The 27728-nt window shown below is 45.9% G+C and overlaps 1 long non-coding RNA gene across 1 annotated transcript in view; it reads right to left on the bottom strand.

Moving 5' to 3' along the window:
• Window positions 1-2324: 2324 nt before the first annotated feature.
• Window positions 2325-27728, bottom strand: part of LOC144678851 (uncharacterized) — a 205425-nt gene continuing 180021 nt past the window's right edge. Inside the window, exons 2-3 of the long non-coding RNA XR_013576198.1 lie at window positions 16486-16744; window positions 2325-2484 (exon numbers count right to left, since the gene is read on the bottom strand). This is a non-coding gene — a long non-coding RNA (uncharacterized LOC144678851). The remainder of the gene's footprint in view (window positions 2485-16485; window positions 16745-27728) is intronic.

Here is a 27728-nt window from a genome sequence, read left to right as displayed (position 1 = left end):
CACCCCCTCCCGAGGCCTGATCCTCCCCCACTGAGGCCCGACCCAACACCCCCAAGGTCCGATCATTCCCCCCCACCGAGGCCTGATCCTCTCCCCCGAGGTCCGACACCCCAGCTTCCGAATCCTCCCCAGCTTCCAGATGCCCCCCCCCAGATGCTGGATCCCCTCGACCCCTGACTCCCTGACTTCCAATCCAACACAGACCTTTGATTCCCCCACCCCCGACTCCAATCCGCCCCAACCCCAAATCCTATCCACTTACCTGAGACAATTACCTTTCCCTTGCCTGTCAAGGACCTTTAAATTTCATTGGACCTTTAAATTTACCTGGTTTAAGGCAGCTGGTGCCATAAAAAAGGTGATGTGGCCTCTTTCCCTTCGACTCTCCTGCACTTCGACACTAGGTCACGGGGATGGGCTGCTATGCCTGGATCTCACCTGGCCTGAGTCGGAAGATCGGGCAAGACAGACTGGGGGAAACAAAACAGGAAAGAAACTGGAAATAGAGTGGCAATCCAATATTGATTGCCATTCCGAGGAATTTCAGGTCCATGTTCCAGTTCCCAGACACTTCTGTTGCAGATTCGACCTTCTGTGCATTCCCCCACCTCCTTCCAATCAATAGGAGACTCTTCAGTCTTCATACGCCATCACTCTGAAGCTCTCTTCTCAAAGTATTTCATCTTAACCCTCCTCCCAAACTCCTGTTAGCATTTGTAAAGTGACTATTTTCGTCTTGCCAGTATATAGCAACCTCAGGAAGTTCCAATGCACTTTACAGCCAATTAAGTACTTATGAATTGTGATCACTGTTGTAATGGTAAAATGGGATATTTTTCATACTGATGGTGTTTCTTAAATGGTAACTGTTGGTAACTTAGTTTACAACTTTATGAGAGATTCAGATGCCATCATATCTCAGCACCAAATTTATGAAAATTTATTATACAATAGAAAATAATAAAAAAAGTTCAACATAACAATCACTTCCACAAGATACAAAATGTTATTTAATCTAATGTAACTAAAATGATCATCAATTCCAGTGTTTTAATGGTTGTAATATTGATTTAGTTTGTAGTGATTAAACGGTCAGTGAAGTTGATCAGTTGCAGATTGATTGGCAATCACTCGACAGAATAGTAAGTTTAACAAAATTCAAAATGTTCTGTTTCATGATTTAAGATTATTAGGATAGCTAAATTATGGATTTAAATTGTAGAGCCTATTTTTTTAAAATTTCCTCTTCACCAAGTTATTCTCTCCAATTTTGCTTCCAAAAAGAGGTGACAGTTGGTGGGTGCAGTTCCACAGGTCCAGCCACTGCTGGGACGTCACCAGGATGAAATCATGTAATTTTGTTGGAGCAACATTGGCCAGGATTTTCCCGTCAGCGAGCAGGGGGCTTGCCAACGAATAAAATGACGCGTGGTGACATCGGGCGGAATTCCAGACGTCACCGCGCCCCACTTAAATTTTCAGATAGGCGGGGGCTCAGCGAAATCAGCTGTGCGCCCACCTACCTGTCAGCAGTCATTTAAGTAATTAATGGATCTGCCCGTCCAACCTTAAGGTTGGCGGGCAGGCCAGGAACCCTGGCGAGCATTAGAAAAAGCATGAAACCTCATCCATGGGCAGGATGATGTTTCATGTCAGTTTTTAAAAATTTAATTAAAGTGTCTTTAAAAATTATGGACATCTCCCAACTCATGTGACAGTGTCACATGAGGGGACATTTCAGGGAATTTTTTTTTTTCTATTTTTAATGTTTTTGACAGTAGAGACAATCTCCCTGAGGTAGCACTTAGCCTCAGGGAGATGAGTGCGCTCTTTCGTGCGCATGCGCGAAAGAGCGCACTCTCAGATTTAGGAATCCCTCCCGCTGCCCGCACAGGGAGCACATAGCGCTTCCGTGTGGACGTCACACTGGGCAGGCCTTAATTGGCCCGCCCATGTAAAATGGCGGCACGCCCCCAATTGGCGGTACCAATCGGAGGCGCACCTCTGCACGCCCGCTCTTCAACTTCACTCCCCAATGGGGAGAAAATTCTGCCCATTATTTTATTTTCCTGTTTTATAGGAAGGTCTCAAAGCACTTTCACATACACATTTTAATTAATGGCTATAAATCACCAAAATTAATTATTGCTCTTGTGTATGGCTATCTCTTGTTCTCTCTCTCTCTCTCATATATATATATATATATATATAGTATGCCATAGAATCATAGAATGGTGTAACACAGGAGGCCATTCAGCCCATTGTGTTGATGCCAGGTCTTTGAGAGAACTCTCCAATTAGTTCCACAATCCTGTTCCTTCATCATAGCCTTACATATTTTATTGTATTATACAATTTCCTTTTGAAACTTATTATTGAATCTGCTTCCTCCAACTTTTCATGCGGTGCATTCTAGATGAATACAACTGGATACATTTTCTTCTTCTTCATATTGCCCCGGTTCTTTTGCCAATTAACTTAAATCTGAATTGGAAACAGAAAATGATAAAAGTACTCAGCAGGTCAAGCAGCATCTGTGGGGAGAGAAACAAAGCTGACATTTCAGGTCAATGACCTTTAGTCAGAACTGGGAAAAGTTAGAAATGTTGCAGGTTTCAAGCTAGTATAGAGGAATGGAAGGGGGTGTGGAAAACAAAACGGAAGGTCAGCGTAGAAACACGGTCTGGAAGGCTTCTTAGTCAAACAAAACAAACTTTATTTTTACAAGAGCTTCCATGGCTGCTTGCATCTAGCCAGCCCTTCATACAGCCATCTTCTTTCCTACGGAACCCCTCCTTAGAATTTTTCCCCGTGCACTAGCCACACGTTGGTTGAACTGACCCCTACTCAGTTGAACTGATCTTGAAGTGACAGTCATCACAGTCAGTGATAAGGTGGAGGGCAGGAGTGATTAAATGTCTAAAGGCACGATTGTGCTAGGCAAAATTGGGCGGTGATGGGACAAGTAAAGAAACAAAAGACGGGTCCAGACAAGGTGAAAATGGAAAACTCAGAATCATCATCAATAACTACTGTTCAAAAACAAAAGAAAAGAAAAAAAACACAGCAAAACCAAAAAAAGGAGGCAGAGGTTATGATCAGAATTTGTTGAACTCGATTTTGAGTTTGGAAAACTGTAAAAGTGGCTAACTGAAATATGGGATGCTGTTCCTTGTGCTTCTCCTGAGCTTCATTGCAACAGTTTGGAGGCCGAGGACAGAGAGATTGAAGTGGGAGCGGGGCAGAAAATTAAAATGACAGGTGATATCCCTCAGAAATGGAGATAGATAAATTGAGGAATGTGAAGGGAGAAGTTGGAAAAGGACCATAAGGGTGAAAATTGGAAGTAAAGTTAATAAATGTTTTCCAGTTCAGGGCAAGAGTAGGAAATAGCACTAATACAATCATCAATGTACCAGGAAAAGGAGGTGAGGGATGGAACATGAGCAGGACTGGAACAAAAAATGTTCCACACATCACACAGAAAAGGTAGGCATTGCTAGGACCCATGGTCTCATAGAAACACCTCTTATTTCGAGGAAGAGAGTGGCGTCAAAGAAAATGTTTTTCAATATGAGAACGCCTTCTGTCAGGTGAAGGCAGAGTGGTGGTGGTTAAGGACCGTTTGGGCCTCTGTTTAAGTAAAAAACTGAGAGCTCTCATATCATCCAGGTGGATGGTGGAGGCGTCGAGAGATTGGACGTCCATGGTGAAAAGGAGACAGTTAAGGCCTCAAAACTGGAAAATATTAAAGTGGTAGAGGGCATCAGTGATGTCACAGGTGTAAGTGAGAAGAGACTGGACAAAGTGAAAAAAAATAGAATCGAGATAGGATGAAATCTGTTCAGCTGGGCAAGAAAAGGCTAACACGGTAGGTCTACCAGGGCAGACTTGATTTTGGGTCTTGGAAAGGAGGTAGGAATGGGCTGTGCAGGGTTGGGTGATTATGAGGTTGGAGGCCACTCTGGGAAGACCAGGGTTGACTTTAAATCTGTTTCCTCTGGTTACTGACCCCTCTACCACGAGAGATAATTTCTCCTATTTACCGTTTTAAAGCTTTCAAGACTTAGAACACCTCTATCAAGTCTCCCCTTAAACTTCTCTACTTTAAGGAGATGGCTGCAGTTTTTCTAGCCCCTTCACACAACTGAAGTAATTCATTCTTGGTACCATTCTAATAAATCTCTCTTTACTTTTTCTAAAGCATTGAAATCCCTTGTAAAGTGTGTCGTCCAGAATTGACCACAATGCTCCAGCTGGGGCCTAATCAGCATTTTATAAATGTTCAGCAGAATTTGTTTGATTTTGTACTCTATGCATCTAATTATAAGGCCAAGGATATTGTGTGCCATTTTAACAGCCTCCTCAACTTGTCCTTCAGACATATAGATATATACAGTATCTATACATCCCCAGGTCTCTCTGTTCCTCTACCTCCATTAAAATCGTTACCATGTAGCTCATATTGCCTTTTCTCATTCTTTCTACTAAAATAGATCAATTTGTACTTCTCTGCATTAAATTTCATCTGGCTTGTGTCTTCATTTCACCAGCCTATGTCCTCCTAAAATCTGTTGTTATCCTACTCATTGCTAACTATACTTCTGAGTACTGTGTCATCTGCAAACTTTGAAATCATACCCTGTATATACAAGTGCTGGTCATCAATATATATTGAAAGGAGCAGCGGTCCCAACAACCCTGAGGGCAGCGCTGCACTCTTCCCTCCAGTTTGAAAAACAAATGTTCACCACACTCTCTGCTTCCTGTCCATTAGCTAATTTTATATCCACACATCCATTGTTCTAAGATCATAAGCCTGCTCTGCCCAATAATACCATGGCTGATCTGATTGTGGTCTTAACTCCACTTTCCTGCTACCCACCCCTGACTCCTTGTAAATCAAAAATCTGTTTCACTCAGCCTTGAATATATTCAATGAACCAGCCCCCACTGCTGTCTGGGGAAGAGAATTCCGAAGACAAACGACCCTTTGAGAAAATAAATTCCTTATCACCTCATATGGGAGACCCCTTATTTTTAAACTGTGCCCCTAATTCTAGATCTCCTCACGAGGAGAAATATCATTTCAGAATCAACCTTGTCAAGCCCCCTCAGGATCTTATATGTTTCAATAAGATCATCTCTCATTCTTCTAAACTCCAAGGAGTATAGGCCCAACCTGCACAACCTTTCCTCGTAAGGCAACTCTTTCATCCTTGGAATCAGCCTAGTAAACCTTCTCTGAACTGCATCCAATGCAAATATATCCTCCTTAAATAAGGAGACCAAAACTGTACATAGTACTACAGTGGCTGAATTTTCATGCCTCCATGTTGGAATGGAGGTGAGGGGGATTTAAAAATGGCAGACAGGACCAAATTCCACGATTTCCACCTCCATTCCTGAGGGATTTTTATAAACCCAGGATAAGGGTACAGGTAGCGAGCCCATACTTAGCACTCCCACCCTTGCCTGCTCTATCACAGGGGTGAACATTTTAAACCACCAACCCCCCACCCTCACCCACTATTTTCATGAAGTCTGGTCTGTTTTGTTGGGAGATATGGTTCACAGCACCTCAGAGGAGTCATGAACCTTGGGGGAAGCCTGTTGTGGAGTCGGGAACCTTTGACAGGTACGGTCTTGCCAACTTGACAGGTCTTGCCAATTTCAACAGTCATAACTGATGCTGTACAATAAGTTAAATATGTTTTTAATGCATTGATTGTTGATAGGCCTTTGTCCTTAATACATAAGTAACCATTTAAATGACCAGCCAATCAAAGAAGTCATCCATCTGGTGTGCCAGATAGCCATCTGTCTGGCCTACTTCAAAGGTTTCAATGTATTCAACTCTAGAGCCTTGATCGATACAATTGTGCAATGGAATCCCATTATGAATACTTGATTGAGCTCCAAAACCCATTAATGGGGTGGCATTTAATGGAGGCGGTGAGGGTCTCACCCGTTGGCTGGAGAGCCAGTGAGACCCCTGCATCATCACCTTTGGGAAAGGCACGCAGCATTAAGTGCCGGTCAGGTACTTAACTAGGCAACTTAAGGTCTTCCCCAGGATCAAAGCCCCCTGGGGGCAGAAGGCCCACCTACTGAGAACTGTAGGCCAATCAGGAGCCGGCACCTCTTCATTGATCAGCAACGCCACTGGGGAGGCATGGCTGCTGCCAGTACTAGACCCACCCGAGGCCTAGGATCACCATGGAAATAGGCAAAGGTGAGGCAGCCCTAGATTTAATCAGGGCAGTGGCGGGAAGGTGGCAGAGTCCTCACCCTTCACCTCCCACCTGATTAAATGTCCCTGCCATCAAACTCACCATGGGAGGAGGTATTAAATTCTGCCCATCTATTCAGCTCTGTAGGGGTTGTGTACATAGCCGTGAAGGGGACTTTGAGCTTTGTGTGATTAACACCAGAATTTTATGTCATTTGAGTGGGCGCGCACGCGACCCGACAGAGCATGAAATCACCTGAGAATATGCCGGGCGCATGTCCCAAAGTCATCGCGCACTTGCGTGAAGTTTTGCTCGGCAGGCGCAAGCGGCAGTCAGAAGCGCACCTGCCAACAATTAAGTGGGCAATTAAGCCCATTAAGGAGTCAATTGAAAGTGATTTTACGTGGGCCATCCACTTTATGGTTGGCGGATGGTCAATCGGCCTGGCGGGCTTCACGTTTTTGCTATAACAGGGCAGGAATGAAATGTCTGGGAGAAATATAATAAAAACAGATGTCTGCTGATTGAGTTTTTTGAGTTCTGCTGTCAGGTGCTTGAATGTGCTGCACAGACACAGTTTGCTGCGTTTTTTCTTCTTATTTAATCTCTACAGGTCTGCAGTTCCCTGAGGCAGCTCCACAGCAGCTGTCTGCCTTCAGGGAGCTCGTCAGAAGCGCTCATTCGCACCCTCACCTTTCTCTCTGCCAGCTCTCTTCCTGTCACTGCCCAGCAGCGCCAAGCCTGTTAATTGGCCAATCAGTGTGAAATTGCATTTAGGGGCCAATCGCGGCTGGAACCACATTTCACGTATGCTTCCGGGCCCGCCGATTGCATGCTTCCGATAAGCGCAAGGTTCAGGCCTAACAGTTTTATGAGCTGCAGAGAGAATAATGGCCCAACGCCTTCTTGCATGGTTTCATGTTCTGTCGGGTTGGGCGCGTACCCGCTCAAACAATGTAAAATTCTAGTGGTTTTTGAATGCCTGCTTATTTTGATAGTTTTATGAATATTTAATAGAATTAGGTTTTTTTCCAGGGAAGTGTGAATGAATGTTTGTTTATTTTGACCATTTTCATGACCATTTCAAAGACTTCCCAGTATTATTATAGGGTTCATGAGTTCTGCTCATAGTGGATACTGGATGAGAAGTTATGAAGAGGGCGTGAGAGCATGGGAGATAAGAGAGGTCTTGGAGGATGTATAGCGGGCTTGGAGAGGACTTGAGAGTATGGATGGGGCATGGGAGTGGTTGAGTTGAGGACTAGAGTGCCTAATATTCATCGGCAGAACTGTGCCAATGTCCCAATGAACAGAGAAGGGCCTTCAACCCTGCTGGCCTCAGCATCCACCTAACTCCATTCCCGTTTCAGGCCTGCTTCCTGGGGGCAGTGGCCACAAATCCAGTCCATCCCTGCTACCCTACAAGGAAAATGCCGTGGGTGGGCACTGCTAGGCTAAAGGTGGGATCACAACATTGGAAATGGCTCGACTCACGGTTCCTGTCTCAAAGATGAGAAACCAGGCCTCAGCCCAGTCTCACCGATTCCCTGTAGCAAGGCTTCCCTATTTTTATATTCTATCCCCCTTGTAATCATTTTTAATCACAGGGATTTTAATTTTGCTAACAAGTCTAATATGTAGTACTTTATCAAATGCCTTTTGAAATGCATATACACAGCATCAACCTGATATGATACAGCTGGTGGTAAATGCTGAGCTGCTCAAATCCCAAAGGGAGACTTAAAGCAACAGCCACAACTATTTTGCAATTTGTATAAATTTTGAGATGCATGCCTTGAATTCAGTAGTAATAAGACCACCAAGCCTTCTAGGTTTCTTACAAAATAAAATTAAACCTTTATTAATAGAATAAATTATTTTAAGTACATACATTACTATGATAACTTCTAAATCCCCTAGTTAATCTAACTCCCAGTTACACTTCCATTAAGGCAACAGTAAGACACATAGATTTTAAAGACCCAGGCAAAGAAACACGATATCCTGAAAAATCCAACTCAAAGTAAGTTTACTTAACTTCGGGCAGAATTTTGCCCTTGGTGGGCGTGTGGGCCCCACCGGCTTGGCGCCATTTTGAGTGGGCGGGCCAATTAAGGCCCACCCAGCGGCCTGCCTGACAGGAAGCGCATAGCACTTCCTGTGCAGGGGGGGAGGGAATCCCCAACTGTCAAAGTGCGCTCTTTCGCGCATGTGTGCGAAAGAGTGCGCTGTTCCCTGAGACTAAGTGCTATCTCAGGAAGATTAGTGACAGTGTACAAAACTTAAAAAATAGAAAAATAAAAATATTATTAACATGTCCCCCTCATGTGACAATGTCACACGAGATGGGACATGTTAATAAATATCACATTACATTTATTAAAGTTTTTAAAAAGGAACATGAAACTTCATCTTGCCAGTGGATGAGGTTTCATGTATTATCACAAGCCCGCTGGGGCTCCTGGCTTGCCCGCCAGCCTTAAGGTTGGACGGGCAGGGCCTTTAATTACTTTAATTACCCTGTCAATGGCCTCAATTGGCCATTGACAGGACGGCGGGCAGACAGCTGATTTCGTTATCTGCCCGCCTTCCTGAAAATTTAAAGGGACCGGGATGACATCGGGGGTTCCTTCCAATGTCATTCCGTGTCATTTTCCAGTCGACAAGCAGGCCCCGCCCCCAAATCGCCAATGGGAAAATTCTGGCCTTCAGTTCTTTGTAGACAGCAGCTTGGATTCTGGAGGCATTTCACACTTGTTAGATCTTAGGATTCCCTCCCTTGCACACAGCCTTCTCTCTTTTATCCATATTTTCCCCTTTGAATGCAAATTTCCACTGGGGAGAATTTTCTCCCCATAAGGTGGGTTGGGTGGGAGCAGGCGCGGGCGGGTGTGCAGCCAATCACCACCCACGATCGGCTGCACGCCGCCATTTTACTTGGGCGGACCAATTAAGGCCCGCCCAGTGTGACACGCACCTGGAAGCGCTGAGCACTCCCTGTGCGGGCGGGGTGGGTTGCCTGAGTTGGGGATGGCGCTGTTTCACGCATGCACACGAAAAAGCGCAGAAATCTCCCTGAGGCACAGAGCTGCCTCAGGGAGATTAGGTTAAGTTCTGAAAATTTTAATGAAAAAAAATTTAAGACACGTCCCCTCATGTGAAAGTGTCACATGAGCTGGGACATGTCTATGAATGTTATTAAAATTTTTAATAAAACTTTAAATACCTTCGTGAAACCTCATCCCGCCCGTGGATGAGGTTCCATGATAAATGCAAAGGCCACCTGGGCACTTCGCCTACCCGCCAACCTTAAGTTTGGACGGGCAGTTCAGTTTATTGTTTTAATTGATATTTCAATGGCTTTAATAGGCCTTTGACAGTTCGGCCGGCGTGCAACCGACTCGGGTGCGTGCCTGCCGAACTGAAAATCTGAATGACACGCGGTGACGTCGGGACGCACACCCGACATCACTGCGCAGTGTTTTACACGTCAGCGAGTGGGCGACTCTTGTGGAGAGGCTCCTCCAGGAGCTGAATCAGGGGTTCCTGGGGATGAGCGTGGACCTGCAAGCCCTCACACTGACAATGAACTCAGGTGGTCAGTGTCAGTGTGGGAGATGGATGAGACACCCAGTATCCCAGCTAGGTGCCCATCCATCAATGGTGTGTGGGGAGGTCCAGAGTGACCTCACATTGGCGCACAAGCTGCCTGTCGTCTCTGCGGGCTCCTCTCAGGGCGCTCTGGATGAGGGCAGCAACTCCTCTGCCCCTCTGCCAGTGACCGTGGTATCCGATGAGGCTGTGGCGACTGGGGAGATGCCAACTGTGGCACCGGCTGCTCCCTCTCAGGCGGGGCCAGCACAGGCTTCACAAGCCAGAGGACGCCTGCCAAAGTCATCAAGGCCAACAGGACAGCAGAGTGAGCAGGTTGTCTCCAATGCCAGTGCCAGCGAAGGGGGAGCACCTAGACAAAGCCGCTGCAAGTGCAAACTTAAAGCACCTTAATCACAACATGGCCTGATTACAGGTAAAATTTGCTCCCCCAACTTTTACGTTCATTGTTTATTGATATGATGGATAACACCTATCAATGTTAATTTATAGAATGTATGCTAGGCACCATTTCATTAAATGTGTTTTAGTACAACAAGTCTCTGGGTGCTTCATTTGTTCTGTAGGTGTAGGGTAGGTTTCATGCCTCAGGGGGATTTCTGCACTCTTTCGTGCACATGTGAAAGAGCACAGGTCCCGGCTCGGTCTACTCCCCCAGCCTGCACATGGAGCGCTCAGCGCTTCTGGGTGCGCGTCACGCTGGGCGGGCCTTAATTGACCTGACACGTAAAATGGCGCCGCGTAGCCGATCACAGGCGGCGATTGGCTGTGCGCCAATTCTCCCCCATGTTTACTGACTTAACATTTCAAACCTGGCTTATCTTCTGTTACATCAAAGCCTTCAGCCTTTAATTTAACTGAGTCTCACACACACACAGACACATATATACACACAGCCAGACACAGACCCTATTATTACTCTACACTAAATTCCAATAACATTATGAAAATTAATATATCTTCCTGACACAGTTTGATTAATACAGCTGAAAATGGGTTTAATTGGTGTCAATCCATCGCCTGTAGGTAACCCAATCTTGAAAGCCTGAAAATGATATTAAAAAGTATACAATATTATGGGTGGAATCGTCCCGGAATTGCACTAAATGTGGTCGTGGGCATGAAAAATTACATTCACCCATTACACTCATCTCACTGTTTTCAGTGCTGCCTGTTGGGGTTCACTTTCAGTTGTCCATCTGAGCTGAGCTGCATCTCCACCCAACCACTGATCACACTCCCATGCAGCACCTGTTCCCGTCCAACACGAGGCTCCGCTCACTTTCGGTTTGCACAGTATGGTAGTCATTAAGTTCTTGATTAGCTCCCTTGTCCTTTCCCCTCCCCCAGTCACCTATGTCTTTTCCCATATCACAGTCAAGCCCCTGGCATCACCTTCCGCCTCCTGATTATTACCCTACAGCCCAAACCCTTCTCCTTCACAAATGTCCCGGTGAATGTGCACATTCCCTACCTTCCTGAAAATCCCATCCCCATCCACATTGACGTCCCGAACCACTTCCTTCCCACCCCCAGGGTCCGTGTCTGCCTCCGAGTGCTCACTAACCACCCTTGCTGCCCCTTCTACCGGTACCGATGCACCCTCACCCTTCCAGCTCCCTCTGTCCCTCTCACACTCACCATTCCATCCTACCACACCCACCCTGAGTTCGCTTCCCAGGAGGCTCACATTGACTCCACAGACCGGTCCTTGCAAATTCACCTGGACATTCCACCCCGCTCCGCTTACACCTTCCTCCCCCCCTTAAACCTTACTCCCCGGTTATACCTTCCCCGCTCTGTACATCCCCCTTTATACCTTCTTCCTCTCTTACACCTTCCCCGCTCCGTTCACCCCACCTGACACCTTCAGACGCCCTCCCAACCTTACCCCACCCCCGACACCTTCGCACCCCCCCTCCCCCAACAACCTCAAACCCCCGGAACACCTTTGTGCCCCCATTCCGAACCTCAGCAACCACCACCCACCCACCACCCCCCACACCAAACCCCCACCCCCGGTACACCTTCCTCTCCTACTCACACTAAGACATTCCTTAGTGCCACGCAAATCGGTTTCACGCCGGCCTCCAGCGGGATTCACGATCCGCCATGGCAGACACCATTGGATGATTGGATGATTCTGTTATGATTTCACACCAGCATGAAACCAATTTCTGTCCCTCCTGCTTAATTCTACCCCTGCACGCCATGTTGCCCGCCACAAACGGGAATGGAAAATTCCGCCTTATGTTCTAGTTAGATTGATGTACAATAATTCTTCAGTGTACCTTTAAAAAAATCAAAACATGCCGAATGGAGAACTGTTACCCTAATTAAGTCCAGCATAATTTTTGGAGCATCATCAAAGGCCTGCAAATGAACCCAATTCACAGAAAGTGACGTGGTATTTAATTCAGTCTGGTGGTGGGGCTAGTTTTGTGGCTAGGGTCTGCTTTTAGTGCAATGTTTTTAAAGTTAACACAAATGATCACAGAAACTTGAGTTTTGTTAAATGCGATGTGCAGTTAAGAATTGGGAATTTCTTGTGCCAGTTATACCAATATTAGGGGGACTGCAGTGAAATAGCACAATCATAGAGAAACTCTAAGCCCTAGCCTCTAAGTGTTTCCCCACCATCGACGTCAGGCTGATTGATGTGTGGTTGCTGGGTTCATCCTCCTTCCTTGTTTTAAATAGAGGTATAACATTCGCAATCCTCCGGTCCTCTGGCACCTCCTTATCCAAGGAAGATTGGAAGATTATGGCCAACCCCTCTGGAATTGCTGTTCTTACTTGCCTCAGTAACTCTGGAATGCATTCCATCTGGACTTGTGACTTTTCTATTTCGAGCACTGCCAACCAGTTAAGTACCTCCTCTTTATCTATTTTTACCCTTTCCAATTTCTCTACTACCTCGTCCTTTACTGTGACATGGGCAGCATTCAGCCATTTAGTGATTGCAGATGTAAAGTATGCATTTAACATGTCAGCCCTGCCCTCGCCTCCATAAGAAAATCTGTTTTCGCCCCTAATCAGCCTCATGCTTCATATCTTTTTACTAATTTTATGTTCACAAAAGACTTAGGGGTTTCCTTTCATGTTACACACTAATCTATCTATTCTCATACTCCCTTTGTGCCTCAAATTTCCTGTTTCAGTTCTCACCCATACTTTTTGTTTTTGGCTTGTTTCTCCACTGAATTATGAAGCCAACATTTATCATGGACTTCCTTTTCTCTGGTTCATTTTAATCTCTATGGCTGGGATTTTCCAGCCCCGCCATGGCGGGATCCACCACGAGGATGCAACAGGCCAAGTCCATTGACTTTTGGCGGGACTGGAAGATCCCAGCAGAGGTCAGGGCTGGAAAATCCCAGCCTATGGCCAGGATCTTCTGGCCCTTTTGGCGTCGGGCATCATGGTAGGTGGGCGGTGGGGGTGGCGGTTTGGGACAATATGCCACAGAGGCCAACAATCGGTTTCACGCCGTTGTGAAACCAGTTTGCGATCATCCGCTCCACCCATCAATGGCGGGCCACGTTTCCTGCTGCTGCACATCGGCAACCTAGGCCAGAATTTTAAAATCGCACAAGATGACCTCGGGCGAGCGTCCCGATGTCATTGCGCACTAGCGCGATATTTCGCTCGGCAGGCGCGTGCAAAAGTTGGAAGAGCACCCACCAACAATTAAGCAGGCAATTAAGCTCATTAACGGCCCAATTGTAAACGATTTTTCATGCCCCGTCCAAACTTACGGTTGGCGAACGGGTCAATCGGCCAGGCAGGCTTCACATTTTTCATGAAGTCTCAACCAAGGACAGGGTGAAATCTCCCTTTAGGATTGAAAATAAAAATAAATATTGAGGGACTTTTTTTTATGAGTCTGCTTTCAGGTGCTTGATTGTGCTGCATGGATATTTTTTGCAGCATTTTTGTGCTTTCTTTTATTATTTGGTGGTCTGTAGCTCCCTGGGGCAGCTGTCTGACTTCAGGGAGCTCAGTGTCAGCACCCCCGGTGACATCGGCGCCCGCCCTCTTCCCGCCCCCACCGGCGGTGCTAAGCCTTTTTCAGAGCGTGTTTCACACTGGCTGGCCGTTAATTGGCCAGCCAGTGTGAAATCACGTCAGGGGCCAATTGCAGTCGGGGGATGGTTTCCCGTCCGCTCCCGGACCCTTCAGGTCCTAATTTCAATACTTTAGCATCTCATTATAAGCCCTGCTTGTCAGAATCATCCCCCCATGCTGGATCATCCAGGTACATCAACGTGATTGCACGCCAACGTGTTTCACACTGTACATAAGCAACGTGCACCTGTAGAGCTGCACTTTGCTCGGGACTTCGAGGTTTGTTTGCCTACAGTGCTTCATCACAGTCACCAGCGGCAGGATTCACAGGCAGCACCACATTACGGGCAGGTCTCTACTTACCAGACCAGCTGTAAACAGGACTGGCTTTTCAATGGTTGGAGGGCTAGGGTTTGCTTGGGGAAGCGGGGAGATGTGGCCTCAGGCAAGAGAACAGGCTGCAGGGTGAGGGCTAAACCGGGGAAGGGGAGTATCCCAGGGTTTGTGAGGGGACACATTTGATCTGTGCAAGTGGCCTCAAGATGGTGAGGGCTGTGGAGGCAGTCTCCAGAGGAGATGAGGCCAGTTGGAGATGTGAGGGTGTGTGTGAGAGTGAGTGATGATGTCCCTTGAGCTGGCAGTGAGATGCCAGTGAATGTGTGATATCCTTGTGAGTGAGTGAGTTGAAAGTGTTGAGAACGTTGCCTTACCCTGGTCACGGATGAAATCATTCATCCATTTTCTGCACTGGACGGCCGACCTCTTGTGTGCAGCATTGGCACTGAGCACTGCTGCCATTGCCTCCTGAGGCGGAGTCGTGAGACTAATGGGCTTCCTGCAGCCAGAGCAGAAGTAGAGGACATCATGGCAGGCCTCCACGGCATCCAGAAGGCATCTCAGGGATGTGTCACTGAATTGGGGGGACTGCACTCTTCTTGGCTTTTGGGGCTATGTCTTCACTGGAGCAGTCCTTGGCTGCAAGCATTGAGAAGTGTGCACGCAGAGTAGTTCAACTATGGAGCCCTGTGTGAAGAAGCAGCGAGGTAACAGTGTGGTGGGCAAATTGGAGGCCGCCCGCCAGCGAGACGGCATATTTCCTGTGGTTGCATAATTAATGAGGGGGGAATGGGACGCTATGGAGCGAAAACCAACTTTATTCCCACCTGCTCCCATGTGCAAATATTTGTGCAAATATCGGACGATTCTGCCCTATATCTTTAGTTATCCAGGGAGCCCTAGCTTTCAGATGCCTTTGCTTTCTCCCTTGTAGAACTGTGTCAGAAATCCCTCCAGAAGCCAGTATTCTTGAGGCCTGTGGTCTTCCCAAGCCCCACCGTACATTGGTCACAGATTGCAGGGTCAGTAATTCTTCCTTCAGATCCCCATGATCCCTCCCAATCACCTGGAAATTGGAGTACTCGCATACGTGGGCTCTCCCGCTGTACCATCTACATTATAACGATGTCTAAGGCCCCTACGGCTCAAGACCAAATTGCCTCCTTCTGATTCGATCCCATTATAGCCTAACCCAGTTTCATGGGGTTGATAGTCATTATGTATTTTAATGGTGGGCTTCTGGAGGGATTCCTTCAGCAAGTGCAAGCTCACCAGAGGTCTTCAAAAAGACAGAGGCAGTACTGCAGTGGGATTGCTACTGTGGCACCTGCCAGAAGCACGATTAAAGGGATCAAATTTAGTGGAGGCCTAAGCTGAGAATGAAGCCTATGCTAGGCAAGAAATAAAGATCAAATGGAGGGAGAAGAGGCTTCTACTAGGTCTTTTTCCTCCATTTTTACCAAACAAGTCTATTACTGCCGCTACCCTGGGCCTATAACCATTTATCACCTTACAGCCCCAGCAAGTGGCAGTGTGAGAGATGGGTAGGAGGGAACAGGGGAACATATAAACCTGTCAATATGGCAAGCACAGAAAGGAGGGTAGGTCAGTGATCTGGGGAGGGGCAAGGGAGGATGTGATTGGGAAAGGGTGACTAATCACGTCAGGAGAAAAAGAGAGGCCACAACCAACATGATGGAGGGAGCACTCCTGCCCTTCTTAACCCACAGCGAATTCTAGAAAAGGCATTCACCTTGTGGACCTAGCATCTTGCGCTCCCCTTTCACTGCTGGGTTTCCCAACCCCTGATGAATTTAAAATCGGACTTCCAATTACCCTATTGAAATATGTTAATTAAGTGCCCTGCATCTCCACAATGGGACATTTGAATGCCCCAAAATTTACCACTGTAAAAAGGCAATGGGAATGTGCATAGTGTATTAGGGATGCGGTTCCAATATTTAAGCCTTTAATCCGCCCCAAATCCTCTCCCATCCACCGTGAGGGGGTTCATAACAAGGGCATTGTCTCTATGTAATCTGTGTTGCTTGTGTCTCACTTTCTCTCTCTCCCCTCTTCCTATTCTCATTATTTCATTATCCCTAATATTTCACTATTGTCACATAAAACCCCTTCATTCTGTTACTGTCTCATCCTGTCTGCAAATGCTTTCTGTTGCTTCTACGATTCATTCCTTGATGTGCATCTTACCATCAGCATTTCAGATGTGCCTCACCTCACGCAATCTCTTTATACTTCTTGTTCTTCTCTTCTGATCCTGATTTTGTCCCTAGGGGGATCCTATGTGTGCACCATAGGAAGCAAACAGCAACTTCACCCATGTGTTCTGGAGACTTTTAAACAGGGTGATGGGTTTCTATGCATCTCAATATCCAATGACTAAGATGGAATAATGGCATTGAGGATCTTTGACCCAATGTGGCATCTTCCTGTGGTGATGTATTGCTGAATAAGTCTAGTGGGACCCACTCAGCCTAAAAAGATAGAATAGATTAAAGTCACCAATGTAGAAAGTACTAAAACACTGGATAGGGAATGCCTATAAATCATTTTGGTAATTTCTGATTTTTATTTCATATCATTATTCTGTTGAAATGCAAACTTATACAAGGTTTGTCAAAGTTCATTATTTCTCACATGAACTTAAGTGTGAAGAGATAATGCACCAAACAATTTCCAAAGAGTGAAGAGTAAATGTAAAGTCAGCAGCCAATGTTTGAGCATAAAATGAATTACTTGAAGATGTAAACATTCCCATTCTCTACTTTCCAGTACCACGTACCTGGAGAATTGTTACCTTGGCTTGAGTTTCTTCATTTGGATTTTGGACCCAAATCAAAAGTAAAAGTTCATATTTTTTTCCCCAGGCCTCCTGCTAGTGCAGCAGATGTTGGGAGGCTTTTACCTAAGGAATTAGAGAATGTAGGTGCTGATCCTACTGCTTCTCACATGCAAAGACAGCACTCCAACATTTGAGCTTATTTCTCAGGCTTGACATTAAGCTTGAAAGGTTGAACATCAATACGGCTGCCCTATGAGAGGCAGGGCTCCCCAAGTGCAGATCACTGAGACAAAACATTTACGTGTTCATCTGGTGGGGGAAGAGTTCAGAGGAAATTTGTGAGCAAGGTGTAGACTTCACTGGAAGGTATTCACTAGCCTCAATAATAGAACCCCCTATAAATAGTTAAAATGTCTTTTCTCCATCTGCCTCTCGACTCAAACAGATTAACCTCATGAGTATCTATGCTCCAATGCTGTGCTCCATTATGGAGGTAAAAGATCAATTCTATGAGGAGCTTGACACTGCTATGAGCGGAATCCCCAAGTCGGAACATCTGTACTGGGGGTTTCAACGCAAGAGCGGATGTGGACCATGAGGCAAGGCCCTCCTGCCTCGGATATCACGGCCTGGAAAAGATAAATGAGAACCGATAGAGACTACTTGAGCGTTGCTATTACCACAAGTTTTGAACTAACACCTTCTTTCAGAACAAACCATGCCACAAGCTGTCCTAGAGTCATCTAAGATCAGGGCATCAGCACCAGCTGTATCCAATCCACACCAGACATGACTTCTTCAACATCATTCACAACACACACAGCTACCACAACGCAGACTGTGATACAGATCAATCTCTGGTCTGCATTAGGATGAGGATGTAACCCTTGAAGCTTTCTCATTCAAAACAGAAATGCTGCCCTCATATCAATGTTTGCCATACTGCCTCCCCAGATAGAAACCAACAGTTCTTCGACTCGACTGAAAAGCTGCTCGTCGACAATCCCACAACAGAGTAAAGAAGCAAATGGAACATTCTTCAAGACATCATCTGTGATGTCGCACTCTCAACATGTGGGAAGAAAGCAATAAAATGCTGCCTGGTTTGAGGCTAACATCACTGTGATGGAATCTGTCATTGAAACCAAACAGTCTGCTCTCCTTAATTACAAGAGAGATCCATGCGAGAAAACTCTAATTGCCACCACAGCCACTTGAAGGAAAGTCCAATAGACTGCTAGGCAGTGCGCCAGTGACTGCTGGTTACAATTCTGCCAGAATATCCAGATGTCCTTCGACACAGGGAATGTAAGGGGCATGTATGAAGGGATCAAAAAGGCAACAGGTCCATTAGCGAAGAAAAGTTCTCCATCAAAAGCAAAAGCAGGGGAGGTCACCATCGACTGCAATAAACAGTTGAAGGGATGGGTGAAACACTACCTTGAGTTGTACTCAAGCATGAACACTGTCACTGAGGAAGCTCTGAGCACTATAGAATAGTGGTCTGTCATGGCAGAGCTGAATCACGAACCCTGAGTGTGATCCTGCACAAGGATAAGGCGACTGCCATGATTGCAGCAACTGTCAAGGCATCTCTGGAGACTGACTGTTTGGATCAGCATTGGAAGAGGTGAGCAGAAATGAAAAGCTCCGCTGGCCGAGGAAAGATCCCAGAGAAAGCAGAGGCCAATGAATTGTGCCCCTTCTCAGCCTATTGACTACCTCTGCAGCAAATGTGACAGAGACTGCCATGCCAGAGTGGGGCTCCTGAGCCATATCAGACGATGCTTAACACAGAGTTGATCACCACGGGTCAAACCATCATATTACGAGACAGAAGGCTGCCACATTTGCAGAGGAAGAACACAGACCAGTTAGAATTGATAGACATATATTCTTCTTCAGTCTAAAATACAAAGGAGAAGAAGTAATCTATAACAGCTAGGGAATCGTACAATAATTCTTTGGAGGAATCTATCCATTGATACACAACTTGGATTTTTATTGCCAATTTACACTCTCAATGCTCCCTTTTGCTTTATGCACTATTCCAATCACCTCCTCTAAGTATTCTGATTTATTTCCCATTGTCATTTTGTAAAGCAATTTAGGATGTTGTTATGATCCCCAGCTGAGGTTACCCGTGGACCAGCCTGATCCCAGGGTGGAACTCAGCTTGATAGATCCTAACTTTTATTTGTTTGTTTATATACGTGGAGAGAGGCTACTGAGCAGAGTCATAGGAGTCAGCTGATGAACTTTTAACAAAAGGATAAGACATTTATTTTACAAAAAAGGTGAACTATATTGCAATACTCCTTCACCCACAACTATACCTTTACAGATATATACAGATTTGAAAGGATAACACAATTTACAAAAGCTATCTTATACTTTAATGTTCACAGTAAGTACACAGTTTATGTAAACCTATGGTGATCTGTGGTCAGGCACACCACACTCTGAAACCAAGTGACAGATGCCACCTCAACCAGATGCTATGGATCTCTCCTCAACTTCCCCCCAGATGCTTGTCACACTGTGAGCCAACCAGTCTCACTGAACTCCGTCCTTCACACCAGGGTTTCCAATCTCCACTCTTCAAGAACTCGCTTTGGAATATTCTCCCAAACCAACACTTTCTCTCAGATCAAAAACAAAAATACTTGTAAAAAAATCAGCAGGTCTGACAGCATCTGCGGAGAGGGATATAGTTGACGTTTCTAGTCTGTATGACCCTTCATCAGAACTAAGACATATAGAAATGAGATGAAATATAAATTGGTAGAAGGGGATGGGACAGGAGAGCTCGATGGGGGGCCAGTGATAGGTGGAGGCCAAGAAGAGATTGACAAAGATATCATAGACAAAAGGAGAAAGGAGTGTTGATGGTGGTGATATTATCTAAAGGATGTGCTAATGGGGACATTAAGGGAAGCAAGCTAGTGGCAAATGGCCCTAGTGTGGGTGGGGTGGGGGGAAGGGATCGAAATGGGCTAAAAGGTGGAGATGAAACAATAGATCGAAATAAATTTAAAAATAGGAGGGAAGAGAAAAAAATATAGTTGTTAAAAAAAAAGATAAATTATTGGAGAAAGGGGGATCGGAAAGGGGGTGGGGATGGAGTTGAGAGTTCATGATCTGAAATTGTTGAACTCGATATTAAGTCTGAAAGGCTGTAGAGTGCCTAATCGGAAGATGAGGTGCTGTTCCTCCACTTTGCATTGAACTTCACTGGAACATTGCAGCAGGCCAAGGATGGACATGTGGGCATGAGAGCAGGATGGTGTGTTGAAATGGCAAGCGACAGGGAGGTCTGGGTCATGCTTGCGGACAGTCAATCTTTTCTTGGCCCCCACCTATCACTGGCCTCCTATCGAGCTGTCCTATCCCACCCCTTTCTACCAGCTTATATTTCATCTCATTTCTATATGTCTTAGTTCTGATAAAGGGTCATACGGACTCGAAACACAAGTGCCAGGCAATGACGATCTCCACCAAGAAAGAATCTAACCATCTCCCTTTGACTTTCAAATGCATTACCATAGCTGTCAATGTCCTGGGGATAACCATTGATGGGAAACTGAACTGGACTAGCCATATAAATACTGTGGCTACAAGAGCAGGTCAGAGGTCAGGAATCCTCTGGTGAGTAACTCACCTCCTGACTCCCCAAAGCTTGTCCAGTATCTATAAGGCTCATCTCAGCAGTGTGATGGAATATTCCCCACTTGCCTGGATGAGTACAGTTTCAGCAACGCACAAGAGACTTGACACCATCCAGGACAAAGCAGCCTGCTTGGTTGGCACCTCATCTACCACCTTCAATATTGACTCCCTCCACCACTAGCTCACTGTGACAGCAATGAGTATCATCTACAAGATGCACTACAGCAACTCAACAAGGCTCCTTCAACGGCACCTTCCAAACTCATGACGTCTACCATCTAGAAAAGCAAGGTCAGCAGATGCATTGGAACACCACCATGTGCAAGCTCCCCTCCCCTCCTGACTTGGAAATATATCGTTGTTCCTTCACTGTTACTGGGTCAAAATCCTGGAACTCCCTTCCTAACAATGCTGTGGGTGTGCCTATGCCACATGGACTTCAGCGGTTCAAGAAGGCAGCTCACCACCACCTTCTCAAGGGCAATTAGGGATGGACAACAAATGCTGGCCTAGCCAGTGACACCCACACCCCTGAACGAATAAATAAAAAAAATTGAAGGACTTCTCCATCACAAAGAAGAGGGCCATTTATTTAGCCATCTCAGGCTTATTATGTTGAGGCACTGCCCCAATATCTTTTAACATCATCATGCTTGTTCTATGCACCTTGTACAACTATCACCCCATTTGTAACATTCTTGTCTAAGATCCTCTGATACGCCATCACCTCCAGCTGCATGTGGCCATTCCCACAACGGCATGTTTGAATTGCTTCAGTTTAGTTTCCATCCTGCGCATAGCACTGAGATCGCTCTAGTCAAAGTCATCAACAGTATTCTCTGTGATTGCAACATTGGCATGTTATCCCTTTTTGACCACTAAGTAACCTTTGAGACAGTCAATCACATCAGCTTCCTCTACCATTATCCCTGTGTGTACCAACACAACTCTAACAATGGCACCTCTAACTCATGTTGGTCATCACTAGTGTTCCCCAAGAAATTATCTTTGGATTACCTCACTCCCGCTCCCTCATACAGGAGGCAGCATTTCCTCCAACTGAACATCAGGGAGATCAAAACTATTGTTTTTGGTGCCCACTTAAGATTCCACAGCCTTATCATTGACTCTGTTCTCCTCCCTGATTTTGCAAATTAGTTTGTACACAAACTCAACATTCGGTTCCACCCAGAGTTTTGTTTTAAACCCCACATCCTAACCTTCACCTCCACAACATTGTCTATCTCCATTCCAACCTTACCCTCATTGTCACTGAAAACCTTACAATTGTCTTTGTCACCTCTAAATGTGACTTTTCCAACAGCCTCTTCACCTTTACCATCTATAAACTCCAAATCATCTGAAACTCTGCTTCCACACCCTGTTCTAACCTCAGCCCCCTCTCCCATCAACAAATGGGATCCTTGTTCCCCAATGAATAAATTTAAAATTTCTGTACTCAATTGCAAATCCCTCTGTGACATCACCTCATCCAATCTCTGCAGTATTTTCCAGCCTTTTATTTCCTTCAGTCCTCTGAATTTGTTAACCTATCCTCTCTCCTGTCCATCTTCTGTGGTATTTGACTTGCACTGTCTTGGTTACACACTGAACCTCACTCCCCAAATCACTCAGCCTTTCTGCTTCCTCCCCTATCTTCTCAAGACATATCTCTTTGACAAAGAATTTGATCACCTCTTCTAATCCTCCCTGACAGCCATTTCCTTTCTCTTTTTTAAGTGTTTTCAGGTTTATATTAAAAGTGCTATGTAAATCCAAAGTGTTTCCTGGGTCAGCCCCATTTTACAAAGGGAAATAGGCAAATTCATTATCTCTATTTTGACTAATCAAGTATTGTCTTGAGCGGAAGACAGTTAATATCTCAAATTTGAACAGGAAAGCCAGCATGATATCGAGAGCAGCAGGCCTGGCGAAATCTACATCACAGGAGAGTAGCAGGTTCTTGAGCAGTCAGCATTAGGGGAAAGTTAAACAAGTCCTGAAGCAGCCGGGAATGTAAAGGACAGCTATTCAGAATCAAAATAAGATCTTATAAGCATAGTCAGCTTTTATAGAATCATAGGACTGAAATACATGAGGTGCTGGATTCCCGCAACCCCCTCCCTGCTAAAAAGTCAGGAGGAGGGGTGGTGGTGGGAGAGGGATCCCAGACTGGAGGCAGGATTTCCGGACCTCAGAGACAGAATGTTCTGCCTCAGATAGCTGCCAGCCAATCAGAGGCCAGCAGCTCTCCAGTACATTGGCTCAAAGGCATGAGGTACTGGATCAGGATTTAGATCAGTGTTTGGGGGTCCCAGTGGGTGCCAAGCTGGCAGCCCCCAGTTGGGGAAGATGGGGGGCTGGGGTGTCAGGGACCAATGGTGGGGGGGGCAGTGGGGAACAACCTGGGGGGTTAAACCTTGAAGAGGGCCCTTCCAATTGGCTCAGAGGGGCAGTTGAAGAAGAATGCCTGCCGCCTGCCTGCCAGCCACCAGCTTGTGCAGGGGAACCTTAATGCTTAACGCCATCCCTGCCACTGGTATAATTGGAGTGGGGGTAGGGGCGAGTGGGTAGGTAGTGGGCAGACCACCCACTGGATTTGACAAGCGCCACCCCCCCCCCCCCCCCCCCCCCACCCCCCACACCCCCGGCAGCTTTAAACCCATTAATGGGGGAGGGTGCATAAAATCTAGCATATAGAATCATAGAATGGTTACAGTACTGAAAGAAGTCATTTGCCAATACAATGAAGTACAAATGAAGTGGATGAAGTGAAATAAAGTTGCAGGACTTTGTCAGTTGTCTAATCACCAATGTCTATTCTTTGCAGACGAGGTGAGGGGAACAGAGGGAAGTGAAGTCTCAGTGGGGTTGAGTGAACTTCACATGTAACACCGACTGATGGAATACCAAAACCAAGTCAACTCTCCGCGGCAGACTCAATAATTTGATTAGTGAGTGAGGTAGGTCTGTAATAAGCTGGGACATTCATGGTGAATAATCAGCCAACCGGCTCATTAGTGGGGCTGGGAGAGACTGGAAGGTCATATCGCTGGAGCTCCAGATAGTCCTGCAAGGGGTTTGAGTGGTCCTACCTGGAGAAGCAGAAGTAATTAGGTTCCTGCTGCTGTGTACTCTCAATGGAAATCATAAGAAGATAAGGAATAGGAACAGGAGTAGATTATTCAGCCCCTCGAGCCTGCTCTGCCAATCAATAAGATCATGGCTGATCTGCTTGTGTTTCGATTTCCACATTCCCATCTACCCCTGATAACCTTTGATTCCCTTGCCTAACAAGATTCTCTCTACATCTGCCTTAAAAATATTCAATGACCCCGCCTCCACCACCTTCTGAGGCAGAGAATTCTAAAGTCACACAACCCTCAGAGAAAAAAATTCTCCTCAGCTCTGTCCTAAAAGGGCGACCCCTAATTTTAAAGCAGTGGCCCCTAGTTCTGGATTCACCCACAAGCAGAAACATCCTTTTGACATCCACCTTGTCAAGACCTTTCAGGATCTTGTATACTTCAATCAAATCACCCCTCACTCTTCTAAACTCCAGTGGAAACAAGCCCAGTCTGTCCAACCTTTCCTCACAAGACAACCCAATCATTCCAGGTATCAATCTGGTAAACCTCCTTTGAACCGCCTCCAATGCACTTACATCCTTCCTTAAAGAGAAGACAAAAACTGCACATAGTATTCGAGATGCGGTCACACCAATGCCCTGTATCACTGAAGCATAACACCCTTACTTTTATGTTGAATCCCTCTCGTAATAAAGGGTAGCATTCTATTAGCCTTCTTAATGACTTGCTGTACCTGCATACTAACTTTTTGTGACTCATATACTAGAACACCTGGATCCCTCTGCACCTAAGAATTATGCAGCCGTTCTTCATTTAAGTAATACTCTGCTTTTTTGTTCTTCCTGCCAATGTGGACAACTTCACATTTTCCCACATTAAACTCCATTTTCCAGATCTTTTCCCACTCACTCAACCTATCTATATCCATCTGCAACCTCCTCATGTCCTCTTCACAACATACTTTCCTACCTATCTTTGTGTCATCTGCAAATTTAGCTACCATGTCTTCACTCCCCTCATCTAAGTCATTGATGTAAATCATAAAAAGTTGAAGCCCCAGTACAGACCCTCGTGGGCTCCACTCGTCACATCCTGCCAAACAGAAAAAGGCACATTTATACATATTCTCTGCTTTCTGCCAGCCAGCCAACCTTCTGCCCATGCTAATATGTTACCCACTACACCATGCGTTTTTATTTTCCATAATAATCTTTGATGTGGCACCTTATCAAATGCCTTATGGAAATTCAAGTACAGCACGCCTACAGGCTCCCCTTTATCCACTGTGCATGTTACGCCTTCAAAAACCTCCAATAAATTGGTTAAACATGATTTTCCTTTCACAAAAACATGCTGACTCTTCCTAATTGCCTTGAGCTCTTCTAATTGCCTAGCTATAACCTCCTTAATGATTGATTTTAATAACTTCCCCACAACAGACGTCAAGCTAACTGGCCTATAGTTTCCTGTTTTCTGCCTCCCTCCCTTCTTGAATAGAGGGGTTATATTTGCTACTTTTCAATCTGATGGAACCTTTCCAAAATCTAGCGAATTTTGGAAAATTAACACCAGTGCATCAACTACCTCATTAGCCCCCTCTTTTAAGACCCTGGGATGTAGTCCATCGGGACCTGGAGACTTGCCAGCCTGCAGCTCCATCAATTTGCTCAGTACCGTCTAGTGATTTCAATTTCACCAAGTTCCTTTCTCCGGTTCATCTTCTGATTTGCAGCTCTTACTGGAATGTTTTTCGTATCCTCTATAGTGAACACAGAAGCAAAATATTTGTTCATTTCTTCTGCCATTTCCTTATTATCTACTATTAACTCCCCACTGCCACTCTCTAGAGGACCAACACTCACTTTACTTGCTCTTTTCCTTTTTAAGTACCTATAGAAACTCTTGCTATCCTTTTTTACATTTCTAGCTAGCTTCCTCTCATACTCTAATTTCTTTCTCTTGATTAGCCTTTTAGTCATTCTTTGCCATTCTTTATGTTCTGTCTAACCATCTGTTCTGCCACTCATCTTTGCGGAGTTGTATGCTTTTTCCTTAAGTTTGATGTTTTCCTTAACATCCCTAGTTAACCATGGCTGGTGGGTCCTCCCCTTAGAATTTTTCTTTATTGTAGGAATGCACTTATTCTGAATACTCTGAAATATCCCTTTAAATGTCTGCCACTTCTTCTCTATTGATCTATCCTCTAGCCTAGTTTCCCAGTTCACTTCAGCATTGGTGATAGAGTGTGCACCTTTGGTGATTTATTAGTCGGGAGGTCTGACTGTGTACTCTCAATGTACTTCCTAGATGTGCAGAATCAGCCATTTTAATAAAAGTATTAAAAATAGGAAGACTCCATTCAGTCAGCAGTTGAGGGAAATATTCAAGAACTATTGAGTCAGGCAAAATGCAACAACAGGGTTTTGAGTATATTACAGTGGAAAAGAGCTTTGTGCAGTTACAAAGTATCAGGGGGCGGAATCATCCCAGATTTGCCCCAAGTGCAGTAGCAGGTGGGTAAAATGACGCAATGGCGGCTTCTCACGCCACATTGTCCCAACCCCGCTGCATTAATTATGCATTCCCAGGAAACACACCATTTCCATGGCGGGCAGGTTCTCATTCGCCTGCCACGCCATCACCTTGTCGCTTCATCACGTCGGGCGCCAAATTTAAAGGGCAGCCGCACGCACACGTCTCAGCGCTTCCAGCCCATGACTGCTGCAGGGAAGACATGACCTCGAAAGGCAAAAAGACTGCAGACCCCAGGTTCAATGATGTGTCCTTTGAGTGCCTTTTGGACGACACGGAGGCCCTCCGTGATATTCTTTACTCCCACTCTGGCTGCAGCAACATCACCAATCTGGCTTGAGAGGAGGTGGCAGCAGTGGTCAGTGCCAAAACCCTGCAAAAGAGGACAGCCACCCAGTGCCGCAAGAGGATGAATGACCTCCTCTGTTCCGCCAGGATAAGTCACTGTTCTCACCACTCTCAACTCACACACTCACAAACCCATCACACATCCATAGGGACCTCACTCACTGCCAGTTCCAGGGGGATCACCATTCACTCGCTCACACACACCTTCATTGTCCTCAGCCTGTCCATGGCACCACTCACCATCTATACATGCTAGGCATACTTATCATCTGACCTGGCAGGGGTTCTGCTTACACTCTCTCCATCTCTATTCATGCAGGACAAGCTGGCACACAACAAGATGGGAAGGTCGCAGGCTGGTGGAGGAATGCCTGAAATCAAGGTCCTCATGGAGCTTGAAAATAGAGCCATCCAACTGGCTGGCGAGGAAGTGGACCGGTCCTGTGCTGACAGTGAGGTCTCTACCAAGTGAGCAGTGCTCTACCAAGTGAGGATCCAGCAGTGCAACATCCATCAGACAACCATGCTGTGAGGGATGTGTCCTGTTTCACAGGCCACTGCCATTCACTAATTATCCCCCCTTGCTTTCGCAGGCGCATCTGGGAAACAACCAACAGAGTCCACGACCCAGGGCCTCCAATCAAGCCCTGAAGAAACCTCTGAAGAGGAATCTGAAGGCACCCTCCCTGAAGTCCCGTCACAGCGCTCACCCACACCCTCCACTAGCCCAGAGACACACATCTCGGTGGGACCTACCTTTAGCGTAGCCTTGGAATCACAATCTGGTGAACACATCACACTTTCTGTTCCAGAGCAGGCAGTGGCAGGGAATTCCCAGGACTCTGGCACTCAGAGGACTGTTGGAGGCCTGAAATCTGCTGAGTCCAAGTCAGATGACGAGCCTCTGGACTTGGTCATGTCACAGTTGCTGTAGCTGCAAAGGCAAGCTCAGGAACAACAGGAAGGGATGTCCGCTGCACTCCTCAGATTGCGAGGCACAATGCAGGAGTCTGTCTGCCTTCACTCTGAGGTGATAGC

This window comes from Cetorhinus maximus, chromosome 3 (genome assembly GCF_964194155.1).
Source record: "Cetorhinus maximus chromosome 3, sCetMax3.hap1.1, whole genome shotgun sequence".
Classification (NCBI taxonomy): Eukaryota; Metazoa; Chordata; class Chondrichthyes; order Lamniformes; family Cetorhinidae; genus Cetorhinus; species Cetorhinus maximus.
This window is presented reverse-complemented; position numbering and strand designations above follow the sequence as displayed.